This window comes from Uranotaenia lowii, chromosome 2 (assembly GCF_029784155.1).
Source record: "Uranotaenia lowii strain MFRU-FL chromosome 2, ASM2978415v1, whole genome shotgun sequence".
Classification (NCBI taxonomy): Eukaryota; Metazoa; Arthropoda; class Insecta; order Diptera; family Culicidae; genus Uranotaenia; species Uranotaenia lowii.
The window spans coordinates 424766087-424780813 of NC_073692.1; positions in this window are offsets into that span (position 1 = coordinate 424766087).

Below are 14727 nucleotides of genomic sequence, written 5' to 3' on the forward strand. Positions count from 1 at the left end.
TCGCCCAGTCTCAACCGCCTATCTCCGTCTTCAGGAGAGTCACCTAGTCGGGATCTCGCCATCTGATCGTGGGCGGTAACTGATAATTTGTTATCGGATTGAGGCTTCCTGCCTTTGGTTTTAGTTATGATCAGAGCCGAGCCCCGTGCGCCCAACCAAAGGAAGGATGAAATGAATCATTTCGATGGCGAGGAGTTCCCGCGAGCTCGCGATTAAAACCATAGTTGATTGAGAAAATGCGAGGGGCACTTTTAGTTAGTCGGAACCGCTACAATTATTCAAAGCTGGTTGCAATAATAGAGGTCTTCTAATAATAACAACCGGGCCCCCAGTCTGAGTGTGACGAGTCGGGTTCTGTGCCGTGTCTGATTGATGGTGATGATAGACTTTGGCCACACCGCGAAGATTTTTATTTGGCTGCCTGAAAACCGAGCCCCTTTCGGAAGATTTGCTCTATGGATGGCCCAGCCCACCTTTCACTCTGCTCATCCACATCTCCGCAAGCCAGCATCTTATTAGAAGGTTCGCTCTAATAATGATATATTCAAAACAATACTTCCACGATGCGCTGGAGCCATACGACAAAAATAATAACAGTCCTCCTTTCGGTGGACCGGATAAAGCGACCAAAAAGAATGGTGCGGTCAATTCCATCAATCTCTGGCAAGTTAGCTCTTGATAAATAAAAAGAAAAACTACGAGGGAACATCAGCAGACGAAATGCTACCTATAAGCGACCGGCTGAAGACTCGACTCAATCCGAGGAAAGGAAGAGCCTTCCCATGAAATATTTATGATGTGCTGAATGATATTTGTTAACTGATCCCCTCCGAAAAACATACAACAACTAACTGTGACTCGGGGTCGTTCGTCGTGTCCCGTTCCGTAACAAGCTCGTTCCCGCGCGCCGGATGAGGAATGCATGAACCAGGCAGCGAGCCAATCTCTGGAAGACCCCATTTGGTACCACCACGTAAAACACCACTCCGGTACTTATGAATGTATGCGGAAGGTAAGACCGGGATCAGATCGTCGTCGACGGCGTTGTTCCTACTTTTGGTTTGGCTCGTTCTTATTTCATATGAACTCGACATGTTCCTTTGCTCTTTGCCAATGCACTGCACTGGTAGGGCAGATAGGTTATGCGGTGCTGTTTTTTGGGTTTGTCGCTTCAGGGTTTCATGTCTCTTCGACTGAAATTGTAACGAAATTGTTTTTCCTCCGAAAGTGATGCTTTTAACAATTCAGAAACCATTCGTCATACTGATTGACGGAATCGGACGTTCGATTAACAGTTTCGTCATACCAAATAATGTTTTCAAATTTTGAAAACATTCAATGTCCGGATTTTTTGAATCGCTGTTAAAATATAGCGGTTACATCAAACTGGCCGATTAATTGAATTTTATTTAAAGATTAAATATTATATTTGAAACAATCTGATTTTATAGAAATTGTTGAGACAAATTATCTTTAAAATTGAACATTACGACTGAACGCTTCATCCATTTATATACCCTTTTGAATTTGGCAACACGGCAAACCCTTGAGTTGGCCAAAATCGGACGTTTATTTGCCTATTTTAACTTGCATTAAAAATAAATCAAACCAAAACATTTTTACAAAATCATATAAGGTTATAATGTTTTCTGTTAAAACATTTTAATATTTAAATAATTTACAACCTTGGAATTTTGTGAACCACCGCGCTTTCATGAAACTTTAATTCACCGTCGTTTTCGGCGGATTTTAGAATAAAAAACGTTTCTGCTACTCTGGCTTTCGCTCCTCTTTAATGGACACTTAAATAATATACAATATTAAAAAAGCTTATAATTTTCTGGTCTTCGTCTTTACCAATTGTTCAAAACATAATTTTTGTGTTCACTGAAGAGGAGCAAAACCAGATTAGCTCGAAACGTCTGGACAACTGGTAAAAAACGTTTTTGATTCTGATTCACCAAAAAACGTCGATCAATTAAAGTGAAACTATTCATACATAACTCAAAACAATTCTGTACCTAAAACAGCTGAACATCAAAAGCTAAAGAATATAAATTGGAAAATGGATAAGATGGAGAGTGTAAAAAATTATATTTCCTGGATATAGGAATAATACTTGAACATATTTTTTTAAAAATTCTGGTACGTACGGTAAATTTGAAAAAGAAAATTTGTTCGAAAACTAAGTGTTAATGTTAAAAACGACAAAGAATCTAAAAAACCCAATGAAAATTTACGAAAAGAATCTAAGTGATCTATTTTGTAACACTAACCTGTAAGAACTTACGTTTCGCTACTGTTGACAGTAGCAAAATCATCGGCAAAGAAAAAAAAAAAGGATAATTATCTGAAATTTTACGAGATTTGATGTATAACCTTAAGTCTAGCTAACCAACTTCTAGCGATAGTGTAAAATCTTTTTCATTTATTTCAAACTTTTGCAGCAATAATCAATCAAGTTTGTCGGTTAAAGTACAAAATTAGTTTTTGGGTCTTGGGTTTTATAAAGTTTTGAGGCATTAATGAATTTGGAAATGTTTTGCAATATTACTTAAAATATTATAAAAATAAGGTTTCGTTTAAAGTAGAGTGTTAAAATCCTAATTTTAAACTGAAAAAAGAATTTGAACGAGAAAAAATGCTTTCAAAAAGATTTGAAAGTATTTTTTACGAAAGGTCGTCCCATACCTAAGTGTGGGAAAAACAAATTTGCCGGAACATTTTTGCAGTTTTTTTTTTTATTTTTCTATGGAAAACTGAGCACTTATACTGAAGAATTATAATCGTTTATGATAAAAAATCGTGCTGGCACAAAAAATGTAGGGTAGTTATGAACAAAATTTCTTCATTTGGCACACTAACAGCCACCATATGTTTATTTCTTATCATAAATTCTGAAAACTTGCCAATATTGAATGTTTCCGTGCTCTTCATCATTGTGTAGAGCAACTTTTTTTTCTTGGTCGCAACCCACGTCCTTGAGATGTCTGTTCATAATTACCCCGTCTGTTCATATTTACCCCCTGTCTAGGGGGTAGTCATGAACACGGATTATGGACTTTGTATAAAATTTTTGAAAAGTAACAGTATTTATACGTTACATTTACCCATAGTAAGCAGTGTATGGAGATTTTTTACTTAAAAAATTATGTTCATAATTACCCCGAGACTTGTCCAATATGATTTATATGGTGTCAGAAAATCTCAATTCAACACCAAATAATGAAAATAATTTTCAGTCATAAGAAAATGGGTTGTTTTATAAAAACTCAATTCAATTCATGTATAAAACTTATAAAATAAACAAATGTAATCAAAATTTAAAGGTAAAACAACGCAAAAAATAGCTATTTAGTGTTCTTTTGTATTGATTTTTTCTATATTTTATTTCGGTAGTTAAATTTTTTGTTGCATTTTTTACGTTTCGGTTGGTTTCTTTTTCTTTCGTATCTTTATGTCGTTGTAGATCATTTTTGTTTGATAAGACCGCTCCATACGTGTGAAATTTTAGGCGAGTTAGGCTACTCGATAGATTTTACATCAGGGGATTTTTTTTTATTATCTGACAATTTGCGCCGGGGGTCTTCAGATTTTCCCCAAAATTGAAAATTTGGTTCATTTTTGCGACTTAAAAACACATGTATTTTTTCAGATTTCTAACATTTTTATTTTTTGAGTTAGCTTCGGTTAGACTTTTTTGTAAATAAAAAATAACCATTTTTCAAAGCTGCATAACTCTGTTGTTTCTCAACGGAAATTATAAAATAGCACTTCAAAATGCATTGAAATTTTATCAACTTTCCAAATAGAATAGTTGAAAAAAATTAAATAATGACCTTCAACATGAAAAGCTGTAAATAAACTTTAAATGGCGTCTAAAAGTACCGGCTGCACCACCGAATATTTTGCAAAAAATACCATTGTATAGCTCAATTCATGATGCAACTTTCATCTGAAGACACCAAAGTGGACCATTAACACCTTGAAGAGTTATGAAAGAAATAATGACAATAAATCTCTTTTTTTGCATCGAAAACAAACAATGGTCGAACAACTGCACTCACATATGGAGATAGCAAGCACTTCTAACAACATGGAAACAAAAGAACTTACCAAAGCAGGTAAAAAACACTAGTTTTTCGTGCTTTGTAGAGTGTTTGCAGCAAAACTGACTTTAAATTTTAACCAAAATTCTGAGTATCGTATTGTTTATGCGATATAACTAAGAATGGGGATGTTGCTTTTACAACCTGGTCATATACTATATAACTTATTAATTTTTCGATCAAAGATCATTGTGAAGCATAATCAATGTCAATAGTAGAAGGTTCAGTCCCTGTGTTTGGGATCACAAAAATGTGATTAAAAAATGAAATATAGACGTGCTTTACATAGTTTTTATATCGGGAGCTAAGCACTAGTCACCAAAATCCTTTCCCATTGATAAAAAAAAGTATGAAAAAGTGGCACAAATGTTGTAGAAATAATCGAAGAGCTCAGTATGGCCAGCCCAGGCTGTAAAATGATGAAAATATGATACTTTTACCGTATTCGTTTTCTACATTCGCCTAGTTTTGAGGTTTACCATACTAGAACGAACATAATTCGTCGTCAGTGTTTTGCTACCTCGATCGCTCACACACGAATCTTCATTGTTCCACCGTCCATTTTAAATCAAATCTGGGGAATTACGGATGCAAAACTTAGCGCATAAACTTCTAAAAATGACAGTAAAATGTGCAACTTGTTGTGACCTGGTGCAAAACTGGGTATAAACGAATACGTTATTAGATTTTTGGATATAACATGAAATCAGTTAAGCTGCAACAATCTACCGCCCCTTCTTTCATAACAGTCCCATATACAAAAATAAACAAGCGAGACAATCAGCTTTTTCTGTTTTGGAATATATTTTTAAATTGTGACCACCACTTTCAGCATAAACGAAAATTGTTTCTAGGTTGTTATAATAAATCGTTAGACCTGAAATTTTTGAAATTGGGTTATTGGTAAAGTCAAGAGCACCATTTTTATTCATTATGGGACTGTTAACCGACCAGATTTGAAACCTTTTTCGAATCTACTAGCATAACAGTCCCATACAAAATATATTTTTCTCACCAAGCTACTTTCTAAGACTTAAGTTTGATCATTTTTGATCTTCTAAATGCAATTGTCAGAAAAAGAAACATACTTTTGCAAAAAAAATATCATGAATTCCACATTATAAGTTGAATCTTTTTACGATTTTTGATTGCATTCGATAGATTTTCGCTCAGGAAGTCATTCCTAAGAAAGTCAGACCTGTCTTCGGAAACTAGTGTGCATCATTCGACATCAAGTGAGTTAAAAAAATGTTTAAATGATTCAAAGCAATAAACCAAAGACTATTTCGCCGAAAGAAACATTGAAAAGTAACGAAATCCGTGGTATTTCACATATGGGACTGTTATTCAGGTATATTTCATATAGGAAGGGCACGAATTGATATATTTTTTTCGAAATTTCTAGAACAAAACCTCTTTTTTTAGTCTTTTATGTTGAAGCCTTATGTTGACCTAAAAAGACGAAAATTCATATGGGACTGTTATGCGAGTAGGGGCAGTCTGAAAAGGACGAAAAAATAGTGTTTTTTACCAGCTTTGATAAGTTCTTTTGATTCCATGTTGTTAGAAGTGCTTGCTATCTCCATATTTGAGTGCAGTTGTTCCACCATTGTTTGTTTTCGATGCAAAAAAAGAGATTTATTGTCATTATTTCTTTCATAACTCTTCAAGGTGTTAATGGCCCACTTTGGTGTCTTCAGATGAAAGTTGCATCATGAATCGAGCTATACAATGGTATTTTTTGCAAAATATTCGGTGGTGCAGCCGGTATTTTTAGACGCCATTTAAAGTTTATTTACAGCTTTTCATGTTGAAGGTCATTATTTAATTTTTTTCAACTATTCTATTTGGAAAGCTGATAAAATTTCAATGCATTTTGATGTGCTATTTTATAATTTCCGTTGAGAAACAACAGAGTTATGAAGCTTTGAAAAATGGTTATTTTTCATTTACAAAAAAATCTAACCGAAGCTAACTCAAAAAATAAAAATGTTAGAAATCTGAAAAAATACATGTGTTTTTAAGTCGCAAAAATGAACCAAATTTTCAATTTTGGGGAAAATCTGAAGACCCCCGGCGCAAACCCGTCAGATAATAAAAAAAAAATCCCCATCAGCAAACATCAAGCTTCCACCTAAATGTCGTAGGTTAGGCTTTTCACGTACGTGCGAGATATCATGAAATTGAAGCCTTTACATATACAGAAAATTCTTAATTTTTTTTGAAAGATGGTTGTTTCACAAAAACACCCATTAAAATCTCCTTGGATCAGTGAACAGCCATATTTTACAAAGCATGTCAATTCTGTATGATCGACTGTTTTGAAAAATATTTACACTAATTTTTTTTTTTATATCCTGTACAAAATTTCACATTAGTAGCTCTATTTTCTCAAAAAAAATTATTACTGCAGAAGTTTTCATCACTAAACTGAAAGAGAAAATCTTCAACCAAATGGTTTTCATTTTGTACTAAATTTTAAAAAATGTATTTGAACGAATAAAGATTGAAAAAAGTAACTAAGTATAAAAATAAGACTGCAAGAAAATTGATTTTGGATCTTTGTTATCCGAATGAAACTCATAAACAATCATTCTTTGCTGTAATTCTAATGCTCTCAATAGCAGCACGTTGTCCAAACATACAAGAAAATTTATCATTTTGATCTTTGTTTTGTGGACTTACTCATCTATTAAATTTGTCATGGCTTTTCATATATTTTACTGTTGCCATAGAAATTAAAGGTTTATAATAATGTTAAATTTCACGCTGTAATGAATAAAAACTCGAGCAGTAAACCTTTGTTAAAAAATGGCGAATTATATTATTAGTAATATTAAAAATTTCTTCAAGTCTAGTTTATAACCTTTTTATTTATCAATACAAAAAAACTGGTTTTGGAAGGACGTAAAATCTTCATTCGGTGTTAGAAAACTATTCCTGGGATACAGGTTTTCGGTTTCGGTATTACCGGTAAAACTATCCGTACGTACCACTCACTAAACCTGAGAAAACATTTGATTGCATTTTTTTCTATCAACAAAAAGCAAGTTCTTATCACAATTTTTTTTATACAAAACTAAGAATCGTTTGAATGCTGATTTAGCTTTTCCAAAATTTCTGTTTTATAAACTTTTTTCACTCTTGAAGTTTTATTAAGTTTTGATAAAATTGTGTTCAAAACTTTTTTTCAAAGACTGAAAAGAACTGGCATAGCTTTTTTTTTTTCTAAATCCGAATCTTATTTTTGGAAGAAAAACAATCAATTTCTCAAAAATTCAAAACTTAACATATTGCGGACTTAATTTAATTATGAAATTTATAAAAATTGGTCCAGTAAGTTCCTTGAATATAGAATGCCGGGTGATGATGTTTCCTGGCTAAGATTTCTTCACGGTCCTGAGTTAAGATCATACAGAAGGAGGGAGGGGGAGTTTTGTGAGAAATTTTTTACAAGGGGAGGAGGGGGAAGGGGGTCTGGAAATGCTTGGGTAATAAATTGATGGCCCCCTAAGTAGATGAATAAAACATTTGACCATCAAAAAGCCAAAGAAATGTCAGAAAATGTGTGTTCATAATTACCCCATAGTACGAAAATTATGGGGTAAATATGAACACTCATCTGTGAATCAGTGCGAATATTTTTTTCAAAATTTCTTCAACATCTAGACAGAGTATCATAAACTTGATGTAAAACATGTGATAACAAGATTCCAGCTGGATTTCCTATGATCAGATATTCAAAACAATAAACATTGTCCGAAACGATTTCCGTTTCACGTGGTAATGGTTTTTTAAAACATCTGATATTATATCATTAGGATTTCAAAATAGATCGGAAACAGCTTAAAGCTATCAATCGGATGTTAAACTACCACTTTCGGAACTTTTTGTGTTCATTCATCCCCCACACCAGCGCGTATGACACTTGTTCGGAATTACCCCCGTGTTCATAATTACCCCCACTTGACCCTACAAAACTATTGTCTTTAGGACATGGCCGTAGGGACGGAGGAGGGGGGACGGTTGGTGTTTGGGGTTTTAACTTCTATTTTTAATTCAGTTTCAGAACGAAGATTCATTATTAATATTCAAAATTAAGATTAAGATTCAGCTCGTAAATGAGTTCACAATAATTAAAAAAAAAACTATCAAGCTGACTTTTTTCTTGAGCGAATCAAATTGTAAGTGATAACAGACTGTAAAATTTCAACAATTTCAAAATTTTAGCCATTATTCCGCTGAAATAGCAAAAAAAAGCAAAATTAGAGTTTGTTTTAAAACTTTTGTTAAATGATTTATCTTGGATTTTAAAAAATCATCCTCAGGATGTTTTAAACAAAAATATTTGCTAAATATGAAACATGTATGATTCCACTAAAACTGCAGGGAATTCCACATTTTTTGTTGTATTGTATCAAATTACGTATTATGTATTACTATTGCAGCTTTTATCAATTTTAAATTAAAACATTGAATGTGAATCGAATTTGTGAAAATCAGATTTGAACCAAGAAGTTATTTTTCCATTGTTTTACTTTTGAAAATTTGGTTAATTCTCATTGATGGTGCAAACCTTTGAATATGCCTAAGTATTTAACAGATTTGATATGAACATTGAATATGGCATTTATCTACCTCTGGTTTTGAAGGCCTCAATTAAGATAAGTTTTCCGGTTTTTTGAGCAAGCTCAAAGAATTCAACCATCAATGAAAGTAGGCGTCCCATTTGAAAGACTTAAGAAAACTATAAATTCAATCGACCTTAAAACAAAATAATCAAATGTGTATATATAAAAAATAGAATTTTCATGGATTGCCTTTTTTGAGCCAAAATATCATAGCAAAAATTGGTCACCGAAACCCCCCCTCTCATGAGGCGGTTTAACCTACGGGACTGCTTATAGATAAGCTATACTCAGTTAGATAAAATTTATATTCCTGTTTAATGCAAAATGTCTTAATGGCTCAACAAAAGTTTTCGTAATGATTATTCTAAGCAAACAAAATTTGTAACCTACATACTGGTCGATGATTCAATCAGACCAATTAGTGGTTTCGGAACGATTTTGTTTCTGTTTTCAAACCTTAACCCCATATCAATATGTACCACAGAAAAATCGCTGAAAGAAAAAAAAATCTTGATAAACCGTTTCTTTTCAAACTGTCAGACAATGTAATAAATGCCATTTGGGTCATTCCAGATCTAAAGCGCATTCGTATAATCGTACAATTTGCCTACCTCTACTTACAAAATTGTGTACAAATTTTAAGGCAGATATTCTTTAAAGAAACCCAATATCAATACAAAAATCCATGTCATTTTTTGTCCCTTCTGTCACTCTTTTCACTCTTTTCACTCTTGTCATTTTTGTCAATTTTGCCACTTTCGTCATTTTTGCCACCATTGTCACTTTTGTCATTTTGGTCATTTTGGTCATTTTGGTCATTTTTGTAATTTTTGTCATTTTTGTCATTTTTTGTCATTTTTGTAATTTTTGTAATTTTTGTCATTTTTGTCATTTTTGTCATTTTTGTCATTTTTGTCATTTTTGTCATTTTTGTCATTTTTGTCATTTTTGTCATTTTTGTCATTTTTGTCATTTTTGTCATTTTTGACATTTTTTGTCATTTTTGTCATTTTTGTCATTTTTGTCATTTTTGTCATTTTTGTCATTTTTGTCATTTTTGTCATTTTTGTCATTTTGTCATTTTTGTCATTTTTGTCATTTTGTCATTTTTGTCATTTTGTCATTTTTGTCATTTTTGTCATTTTTTGTCATTTTTGTCATTTTTGTCATTTTTGTCATTTTTGTCATTTTTGTCATTTTTGTCATTTTTGTCATTTTTGTCATTTTTGTCATTTTTGTCATTTTTGTCATTTTTGTCATTTTTGTCATTTTTGTCATTTTTGTCATTTTTGTCATTTTTGTCATTTTGTCATTTTTGTCATTTTTGTCATTTTTGTCATTTTTGTCATTTTTGTCATTTTTGTCATTTTTGTCATTTTTGTCATTTTTGTCATTTTTGTCATTTTTGTCATTTTTGTCATTTTTGTCATTTTTGTCATTTTTGTCATTTTTGTCATTTTTGTCATTTTTGTCATTTTTGTCATTTTTGTCATTTTTGTCATTTTGTCATTTTTGTCATTTTTGTATTTTTGTCATTTTTGTCATATTTGTCATTTTTGTCATTTTTGTCATTTTTGTCATTTTTGTCATTTTTGTCATTTTTGTCATTTTTGTTATTTTTGTCATTTTTGTCATTTTTGTCATTTTTGTCATTTTTGTCATTTTTGTCATTTTTGTCATTTTTGTGATTTTTGTGATTTTTGTGATTTTTGTGATTTTTGTGATTTTTGTGATTTTTGTGATTTTTGTGATTTTTGTGATTTTTGTGATTTTTGTCATTTTTGTCATTTTTGTCATTTTTGTCATTTTTGTCATTTTTGTCATTTTTGTCATTTTTGTCATTTTTGTCATTTTTGTCATTTTTGTCATTTTTGTCATTTTTGTCATTTTTGTCATTTTTGTCATTTTTGTCATTTTTGTCATTTTTGTCATTTTTGTCATTTTTGTCATTTTTGTCATTTTTGTCATTTTTGTCATTTTTGTCATTTTTGTCATTTTTGTCATTTTTGTCATTTTTGTCATTTTTGTCATTGTTGTCATTTTTGTCATTTTTGACATTTTTGTCATTTTTGTCATTTTTGTCATTTTTGTCATTTTTGTCATTTTTGTCATTTTTGTCATTTTTGTCATTTTTGTCATTTTTGTCATTTTTGTCATTTTTGTCATTTTTGTCATTTTTGTCATTTTTGTCATTTTTGTCATTTTTGTCATTTTTGTCATTTTTGTCATTTTTGTCATTTTTGTCATTTTTGTCATTTTTGTCATTTTTGTCATTTTTGTCATTTTTGTCATTTTTGTCATTTTTGTCATTTTTGTCATTTTTGTCATTTTTGTCATTTTTGTCATTTTTGTCATTTTTGTCATTTTTGTCATTTTTGTCATTTTTGTCATTTTTGTCATTTTTGTCATTTTTGTCATTTTTGTCATTTTTGTCATTTTTGTCATTTTTGTCATTTTTGTCATTTTTGTCATTTTTGTCATTTTTGTCATTTTTGTCATTTTTGTCATTTTTGTCATTTTTGTCATTTTTGTCATTTTTGTCATTTTTGTCATTTTGTCATTTTTGTCATTTTTGTCATTTTTGTCATTTTTGTCATTTTTGTCATTTTTGTCATTTTTGTCATTTTTGTCATTTTTGTCATTTTTGTCATTTTTGTCATTTTTGTCATTTTTGTCATTTTTGTCATTTTTGTTTATTTTGTCATTTTTGCTATTTTTGTCATTTTTGTCATTTTTGTCATTTTTGTCATTTTTGTCATTTTTGTCATTTTTGTCATTTTTGTCATTTTTGTCATTTTTGTCATTTTTGTCATTTTTGTCATTTTTGTCATTTTTGTCATTTTTGTCATTTTTGTCATTTTTGTCATTTTTGTCATTTTTGTCATTTTTGTCATTTTTGTCATTTTTGTCATTTTTGACATTTTTTGTCATTTTTGTATTTTTGTCATTTTTGTCATTTTTGTCATTTTTGTCATTTTTGTCATTTTTGTCATTTTTGTCATTTTTGTCATTTTTGTCATTTTTGTCATTTTTGTCATTTTTGTCATTTTTGTCATTTTTGTCATTTTTGTCATTTTTGTCATTTTTGTCATTGTTGTCATTTTTGTCATTTTTGTCATTTTTGTCATTTTTGTCATTTTTGTCATTTTTGTCATTTTTGTCATTTTTGTCATTTTTGTCATTTTTGTCATTTTTGTCATTTTTGTCATTTTTGTCATTTTTGTCATTTTTGTCATTTTTGTCATTTTTGTCATTTTTGTCATTTTTGTCATTTTTGTCATTTTTGTCATTTTTGTCATTTTTGTCATTTTTGTCATTTTTGTCATTTTTGTCATTTTTGTCATTTTTGTCATTTTTGTCATTTTTGTCATTTTTGTCATTTTTGTCATTTTTGTCATTTTTGTCATTTTTGTCATTTTTGTCATTTTTGTCATTTTTGTCATTTTTGTCATTTTTGTCATTTTTGTCATTTTTGTCATTTTTGTCATTTTTGTCATTTTTGTCATTTTTGTCATTTTTGTCATTTTTGTCATTTTTGACATTTTTGTCATTTTTGTATTTTTGTCATTTTTGTCATTTTTGTCATTTTTGTCATTTTTGTCATTTTTGTCATTTTTGTCATTTTTGTCATTTTTGTCATTTTTGTCATTTTTGTCATTTTTGTCATTTTTGTCATTTTTGTCATTTTTGTCATTTTTGTCATTTTTGTCATTTTTGTCATTTTTGTCATTTTTGTCATTTTTGTCATTTTTGTCATTTTTGTCATTTTTGTCATTTTTGTCATTTTTGTCATTTTTGTCATTTTTGTCATTTTTGTCATTTTTGTCATTTTTGTCATTTTTGTCATTTTTGTCATTTTTGTCATTTTTGTCATTTTTGTCATTTTTGTCATTTTTGTCATTTTTGTCATTTTTGTCATTTTTGTCATTTTTGTCATTTTTGTCATTTTTGTCATTTTTGTCATTTTTGTCATTTTTGTCATTTTTGTCATTTTTGTCATTTTTGTCATTTTTGTCATTTTTGTCATTTTTGTCATTTTTGTCATTTTTGTCATTTTTGTCATTTTTGTCATTTTTGTCATTTTTGTCATTTTTGTCATTTTTGTCATTTTCGTCATTTTTGTCATTTTTGTCATTTTTGTCATTTTTGTCATTTTTGTCATTTTTGTCATTTTTGTCATTTTTGTCATTTTTGTCATTTTTGTCATTTTTGTCATTTTTGTCATTTTTGTCATTTTTGTCATTTTTGTCATTTTTGTCATTTTTGTCATTTTTGTCATTTTTGTCATTTTTGTCATTTTTGTCATTTTTGTCATTTTTGTCATTTTTGTCATTTTTGTCATTTTTGTCGTTTTTATCATTTTTGTCATTTTTGTCATTTTTGTCATTTTTGTCATTTTTTGTCATTTTTGTCATTTTTGTCATTTTTGTCATTTTTGTAATTTTTGTCATTTTTGTCATTTTTGTCATTTTTGTCATTTTTGTCATTTTTGTCATTTTAGTCATTTTTGTCATTTTTGTCATTTTTGTCATTTTTGTCATTTTTGTCATTTTTGTCATTTTTGTCATTTTTGTCATTTTTGTCATTTTTGTCATTTTTGTCATTTTTGTCATTTTTGTCATTTTTGTCATTTTTGTCATTTTTGTCATTTTTGTCATTTTTGTCATTTTTGTCATTTTTGTCATTTTTGTCATTTTTGTCATTTTTGTCATTTTTGTCATTTTTGTCATTTTTGTCATTTTTGTCATTTTTGTCATTTTTGTCATTTTTGTCATTTTTGTCATTTTTGTCATTTTTGTCATTTTTGTCATTTTTGTCATTTTTGTCATGTTTGTCATTTTTGTCATTTTTGTCATTTTTGTCATTTTTGTCATTTTTGTCATGTTTGTCATTTTTGTCATTTTTGTCATTTTTGTCATTTTTGTTATTTTTTGTCATTTTTGTCATTTTTGTCATTTTTGTCATTTTTGTCATTTTTGTCATTTTTGTCATTTTTGTCATTTTTGTCATTTTTGTCATTTTTGTCATTTTTGTCATTTTTGTCATTTTTGTCATTTTTGTCATTTTTGTCATTTTTGTCATTTTTGTCCTTTTTGTCATTTTTGTCATTTTTGTCATTTTTGTCATTTTTGTCATTTTTGTCATTTTTGTCATTTTTGTCATTTTTGTCATTTTTGTCATTTTGTCATTTTTGTCATTTTTGTCATTTTTGTCATTTTTGTCATTTTTGTCATTTTTGTCATTTTTGTCATTTTTGTCATTTTTGTCATTTTTGTCATTTTTGTCATTTTTGTCATTTTTGTCATTTTTGTCATTTTTGTCATTTTTGTCATTTTTGTCATTTTTGTCATTTTTGTCATTTTTGTCATTTTTGTCATTTTTGTCATTTTTGTCATTTTTGTCATTTTTGTCATTTTTGTCATTTTTGTCATTTTTGTCATTTTTGTCATTTTTGTCATTTTGTCATTTTGTCATTTTTGTCATTTTTGTCATTTTTGTCATTTTTGTCATTTTTGTCATTTTTGTCATTTTTGTCATTTTTGTCATTTTTGTCATTTTTGCCATTTTTGTCATTTTTGTCATTTTTGTCATTTTTGTCATTTTTGTCATTTTTTTGTCATTTTTGTCATTTTTGTCATTTTTGTCATTTTTGTCATTTTTGTCATTTTTGTCATTTTTGTCATTTTTGTCATTTTTGTCATTTTTGTCATTTTTGTCATTTTTGTCATTTTTGTCATTTTTGTCATTTTTGTCATTTTTGTCATTTTTGTCATTTTTGTCATTTTTGTCATTTTTGTCATTTTTGTCATTTTTGTCATTTTTGTCATTTTTGTCATTTTTGTCATTTTTGTCATTTTTGTCATTTTTGTCATTTTTGTCATTTTTGTCATTTTTGTCATTTTTGTCATTTTTGTCATTTTTGTCATTTTTGTCATTGTTGTCATTTTTGTCATTTTTGTCATTTTTGTCATTTTTGTCATTTTTGT